The sequence below is a fragment of the Panthera pardus genome, unplaced genomic scaffold (genome assembly GCF_024362965.1).
Source record: "Panthera pardus isolate Hobbes unplaced genomic scaffold, ASM2436296v1 HiC_scaffold_27, whole genome shotgun sequence".
Classification (NCBI taxonomy): domain Eukaryota; kingdom Metazoa; phylum Chordata; class Mammalia; order Carnivora; family Felidae; genus Panthera; species Panthera pardus.
The window spans coordinates 123,431,588-123,437,587 of record NW_026526843.1 but is presented as its reverse complement, the minus strand read 5'-3'; the positions used below and the strand labels follow the sequence as shown (position 1 = coordinate 123,437,587).

General features: G+C 42.3%; 1 long non-coding RNA gene across 1 annotated transcript in view; it reads right to left on the bottom strand.

Moving 5' to 3' along the window:
- Positions 1 to 236: 236 nt before the first annotated feature.
- Positions 237 to 6,000, bottom strand: part of LOC109248269 (uncharacterized) — a 411,435-nt gene continuing 405,671 nt past the window's right edge. Inside the window, exons 6-7 of the long non-coding RNA XR_008418362.1 lie at positions 2,340 to 2,446; positions 237 to 353 (exon numbers count right to left, since the gene is read on the bottom strand). This is a non-coding gene — a long non-coding RNA (uncharacterized LOC109248269). The remainder of the gene's footprint in view (positions 354 to 2,339; positions 2,447 to 6,000) is intronic.

The window sequence follows — 6,000 nt, the reverse complement described above, 5'->3', positions numbered from 1 at the left end:
CTTGCAGTCACGAGAACCTGGCTTGTATTAATCTTCCTTCTTTTTATTCCTCGTTAACTCGTATTCAAAGAGAGGATAGGACAGGCTCGCCCACACTCTCTAAAACGTTTCATTGTGTTCAATGCAAGGGACGTGGCCGAGAATCTGAGAATTAAGGCTGCAGTAAGAAATTCAGAATTACAGACAATGTGACCTTTGCAGATGTGCTGATGGCAGTTACAAACATGGGCCTTACCGATCTTTCAGCACGGTGGTGGACACACAAACACAGCTGGCTTTTAACAATCACTGGCTTGCCTTCTGATAATCACCGTTCTTCCTTTCATCTATTTCGCTGGTCACCAGAAATAAAACTGTACATATAGATGAGATTATATATCACCATTCTATAAGATCTTGATTATAAGTTATCATATATTATACAAACATATACTGTGTAATACGTAATGCCTATATAAAGAAAATCATATATATTTGTCTACATAATCTACTTATATATTTGGTGTCTAATATTATTTAAAGAAGAAGACAAACGCTGTCCAAATCTTGTTTTTTGTACACTTGGCTCTTGACTGTAATATTTTATTTCATTGAAGTTTATTTATTTTTTTAGTAATCTCTACATCCAACTTGGGGCTCAAACTCACAACCCTGAGATCAAGAGTTGCACGCTCTACTGACTGAGCCAGCCAGGCGCCCCTTGACTGTAATATGTTCCAGTAACAAACAAAACCACATTCAGATGAAATCACGGCATCCAGGATCCCACGGAATCCTCTGACACTTGCGGGCAATTCATTTGGCCAAGTGTAATACAGAAATCTTTCCGTGGGTCAAATATATAAGTGTTTAGTGTTTGTTTTATTAGTAACTAAAACAATTTGGGGCATTTGGCACAAGCCTGCCAAATATTATATTGTCTATCATGAATATTTACTCAAGCCCACAGCTAACCTTCCATCAATCATCTTTTGAGGTGGCAAAATATGCAAGATAAGGTAATGCTTGTGAACCTGTGTTTACTTTGCATGATAGTACTGCTTACATCTAAATGCTGGAAAAAAGATATTTTTACATGGAATAATTAAAATAATGTTTTAGTATTTAGTAGGTTTTAGTATTATAGCAGAGTCAAATGCTGGCCATGTTGGATTTGCTAAGGTCACATGCTGTTCTCAAATATTCTCTGAGAAGAGAAAAATTCCGCGTATTTCCTGAAACCATGGGGCTTAGAAGGGGAGTTGTTATTATCTGATAAGAATGAATGCTCTATATACCAAACCAGATAAGCTTTAGGGTTTTTCAGTGTTTGCAAATAAATCACGGGGGTGCCTGGGTGGCTTAACCAGTTAAATGTCCGATTTTGGCTCAGGTCATGGTCTCGCAGTTTGTGGGTTTGAGCCCCGCTTCGGGTTCTGTGCTGACAGCTGGGAGCCTGGAGCCTGTTTCAGATTCTGTGTCTCCGTGTCTCTCTGCCCCTGCCATACACTCTTTCTCTCTCTCAAAAATAAATAAACATTAAAAAAGTTAAAAAAAAAAACACAAATAAAACATGAATCTATAAACCTAGAGCAAAATTAATCTCATTCAATCCTTTTAATTTTCAGGATCTGAGACCCCTGGAATTTAACTGAGTCAGAATCTATAAACCAAATCCCCAGCAAATGGATGTAAAAGGGAACACATAGAAGCTTCCAGATCACCTTAGCCATGTTGCTACTATATAATATATATTATATAATGTGCAATTGTATATAATGATTACATATATCATATGTGAGCTATATGGTATGTTATCTATATTATATGTTAGTGATAATACACACACATTATATTTATTAGCTGTGCCTTTGAAATGTTTCCAAGCTGCATTTCCATCTGCAAAGCCCTCAAGTTCATTCTCTTCAAACCCTCCTTTGCTGTACTTGAAGCTTGTGCAGGAATCCCAGGAACTTAAACCATGTGGCAAATCCCAATTACATGCGAGTATGTGAAGCATGTAAAGAGCATAACTTGAAGAAGATAAATATTAGCCCCACTTGACCGTGATGTCAAATAAAGTAGACATGGCCCGAACTCCTAGCAGGCCTGTGGGAGTGGAAGACGGCCCACAGATTCCTTCACTGGCTGGAACCACAGCATTCCTGACTTCCCTCCCAGTCTAGCTGGAGGAAGGGTGACCAAGCTCCAGGGGAGGACTAGATCCAGAGTCAGTGTTACCATGAGAAGTTCCTGAGAACTGAGACGTCCAATCTCCATTCAGACGACTGGTCAAGTCTACGTCAGGTTGTGCCCCAGTAACACACACGGTTGCTCACAAATGAGTAACAGGGACCTACCCATCCGGGCATTGACATGTTGGTTGTGAAGTGAACACACGTGTAGAAAGTCTCACGTTTTCTTGGTCTGCTTGAATAAGCGGCTCCTTGCAAGCACACTGCAAAACCTAAGTAAGAAAGACAAAATGAATGCACATGAGTACAGGGTAGGACAAGGTCTATCTGTGAACTGTAGAGAATAAACCATAACCCTTGTCCTTCAGGGGCCTGCATAGAAGCAAGAATCATGGACCTCGGATGACCAGATGGGCTTTACATAACAAGCTGGAAATGACCCGAGAACAGACAGATTTTAGTCATGTATGGGGCTTGGGGGCGTGCGGCAAGAAACACACAGTGTGTAAGCCTCACTTCTCTGTACTTTGGAGACCTGAAGATCTTCATTCATCAGAATAGCAACTGGAAGCCAGTTCACTGTCAAGAACAGCCAATGTCAACTCCAGGAACACCTTTGGAATATCCCTCTGTGCCCAGGACTGAATTTACCATGAAGCAAAAAAGAGATAGGAATCCCCCCCGCCCCAATCCCCACTCAACTGCTGAGATGATTAACATCACTCAGACCAAGGCTCAGTGGACTCAACTGAGTCAAACGTCTCTTCTCTCGCTTCTGATTTCTGTCCCTGGGTCTGCATCTCTCAGGGCCAGTTGGCAACAGGAAACCCCCTTTTCCCCAGAAGAAATGCCTCCCATGACACAGTGCAGTGGGGTTCCTTTGCTTCTGGCCCCCACAGATTGATTTCATCATACCACAGCTTCCTCGTCTACTTATTCACATCTATTCATTCACTCAATGAGTGAGTGTCTACCAAATAGTTGAGTGAAATGCTCATTTCCAAAAACGGATTCTGTAAGTACAATGCTAAACAACACAGGTGGGGCTCCTGTCCTTAGGGATCTAGGCGTGCCATCGGAAGGCTTTCCAAAGTGCAGAGGTATGGGTCACTCAGACATAAACCACTACGTATGGTGCAGTCCACATCTTTATGCTCCTACACAACTTTCTCAAGTGTTCACGTTTGGGAATAACTGTTCACACTGGAACACACACGGCTGGATTGAGAGCATTAAATACTTGATAACTGAACACCTGTAATCACCATGTATTTTATATTCAGATTGAGAAGAGGAACATCCCCCTGAAAGAAAACATTCCACATTCCAGAGCTGTGACTCAACAATTTACTGTGTCAGACTGAATCTTACCTTTTGAGCTTCTCTGCCTCCAGAGAAGGGGTTAGCCTGGAAATATTCATAGAGCAGCTTTGTAAAGAGGGTGGGGTTGTCAAATGAGGGCATAGCTGGGAAGTGCTCTTATGGCCTGAAATGAGACTGGCATCATCATGGTATGGGGGTGACCTGGCATTCAAAGAGGAGGCTCTTTGTCTGTGTGGCAGGGAATCCATGGGCTAGGGTGTGGTCTCGATCATGTGAGCACTTGGAAGCAGATGATCATGCTCCAGAGACTTGACAAGGCTGATTAACAGCCCCCTCATGGGGAGAAGCCCTAGGAGGTGACACAAGACACCAGGTTCGACCGACCTGTGTGAGTCTTGAAAGTCAGACCGTCTCTTTCTACTTCTCACTTCACCCCCCAGTGTTCTGGAAAGTGTTGCCTCTCAAAAAGGAAGTGTGTGAATTTCTTCTTCTGGAGATGCAGAGGAGGCATTAGAGACGATTCAGAAGGCATCAAAGCATCCCCATGGAAAGGATGAGCCTGTGTGGTTCGCCACCTGTGGGGTTTCCAGAACCGCCCTAATAGACCATGGCCTCCTGTTCCATCCACCAGCCTCTGCCTCAAGTTATTAGTCTTTCCCTGCCATGTTTCCTTTTGACAGGTAGCAAATCGAGGGCATCAATCTGCTGTTACCTCCGAAGCTTTTGAAAGAAATCCTGAGCAATGTCGTTCAGACCCAGAGCAAGGACATTCTGACAGCTGCCTTCCCAGAAGGGCATTTTTTACCCTGGTGAAATGCAGCAAACAAAACTGTCAGATTGACAATGACATCCAAGTACAAAGTAGAGAAAGATCACGGTAAGTAATTGTGTACATACAATAAAATATTCACTGGTGATTTTTCTTGAGTTGACATTGTGTTACGTAAGATCGTGGGAGCTTTCTCTCAGAAACGTTTTCATCTTTCTGTCTAAGGACAGAGCAGTTAGGACTCAACCACAATATGGAAACTCCAGAAAGAGGATTTTCCTCCAAACCTGACCACATTTTGTAGAGAGATTGGACCAAGTGAATGAAGTGCCAGGCTTTCTAGAGTTGGCAGGTATCGAAGTCATGCAAAAGGCTTTCTCTCTAAATGTGCGTACGTGTGTGTAAGAGTGAATATGTGCCCCCACCCACCCACCCACCCAGCCACACAGGCACAGGCATGCCTTTAAGGATACATAATGAGACATTTTTTATTTGTTTGAATCCGTATGTTTTAGGGTAAGGCTTAGTTCGTCAAGAGCTCCAGTTAAGACAGCAAATGCACTTCTTGGCAACTCTATTTTCCAACATTTTTAAAAAAAAATTTTTTTAATGTTTATTTATTTTTACAGAGGGAGAGACAGAGAGAGACAGAGCATGAGTGGGGGAGGAGCAGAGAGGGAAAGGGAGATACAGAATCTGAAACAGGCTCCAGGCTCTGAGCACAGAGCCCAACGTGGGGCTCAAACCCACGGACAGCGAGATCATGACCTGAGCCAAAGTCGGACGCTCAACCGACTGAGCCACCCAGGCGCTCCTCTATTTTCCAACATTTTTACAGAAAACACCACCCATATGTCAAGTTGGGGAGGGAGACTAAGAATTTTGTTTTAAATATTCTAGGAAATATATGTGGAAAGTTTTACTAGTTTCTGTATAATCTTGTATACATAAAAGTCATTTCGAAAGTACCCAAGACTTAGTGCTTGAGGTGTCACAGGTGGGAGCTCATGGTGGGAGTCCATAGGGAAAAGAGCCTTGCATAGTGCCTCCAACTGCTGGAGCTCAGGTTGGTCAGGCTGAGGACTGCCTTCCTAGCGGTACATTTACAGTTATATCAAGTCTATGCATGCCTGGGACCCGCTAATGAGTGAGGACATGGGGCAGGGGAAATAGCACGACGTATCTGCTATAAAACAAAACCAGAGCTTCTGTATTACAAATTTTGAGGCAGAATCCTGGCTCCTGAGAATGTTCAGCCAAATTATTTGCAACCTGGGATATATAAATATGCAGCAAAGTCTAGACCTGTTCTGTTTACTTTCTCTTTTTCTCTCTCTCTCTCTCTCTTTTTTTTTTTTTTTGCTGCTGCTGCAAAAGTATTTTTTTTTTCCCCTTTCTTCTCTTCCCCTTAAAAGAAACTGCCCGGGCTGGCGTGTTCATCAAAGCAATTCAGCGAGAATGCACTTTGACAGACTGCATTAAGAATGTTGACTTGTGAAAACAAAAGGTGGTTTTATAATGCACATAAATTATGTGCTTTAAAAAAGCTGAAGGTTCAGAATTCTTTAATGATACTCAAGCAGAGCAGAATGAAGCTTGGCCTATTTTTTGTTTTAGCACTTCAAAAGGTTTTTTTTAGGATTCCACAGCTGATAAAACTCAAACAAAAAAGGTAGCACAGTACATTATGGTTTCCTACTTGCATTTATTAAAATTAAATTTAAGTCAACATAT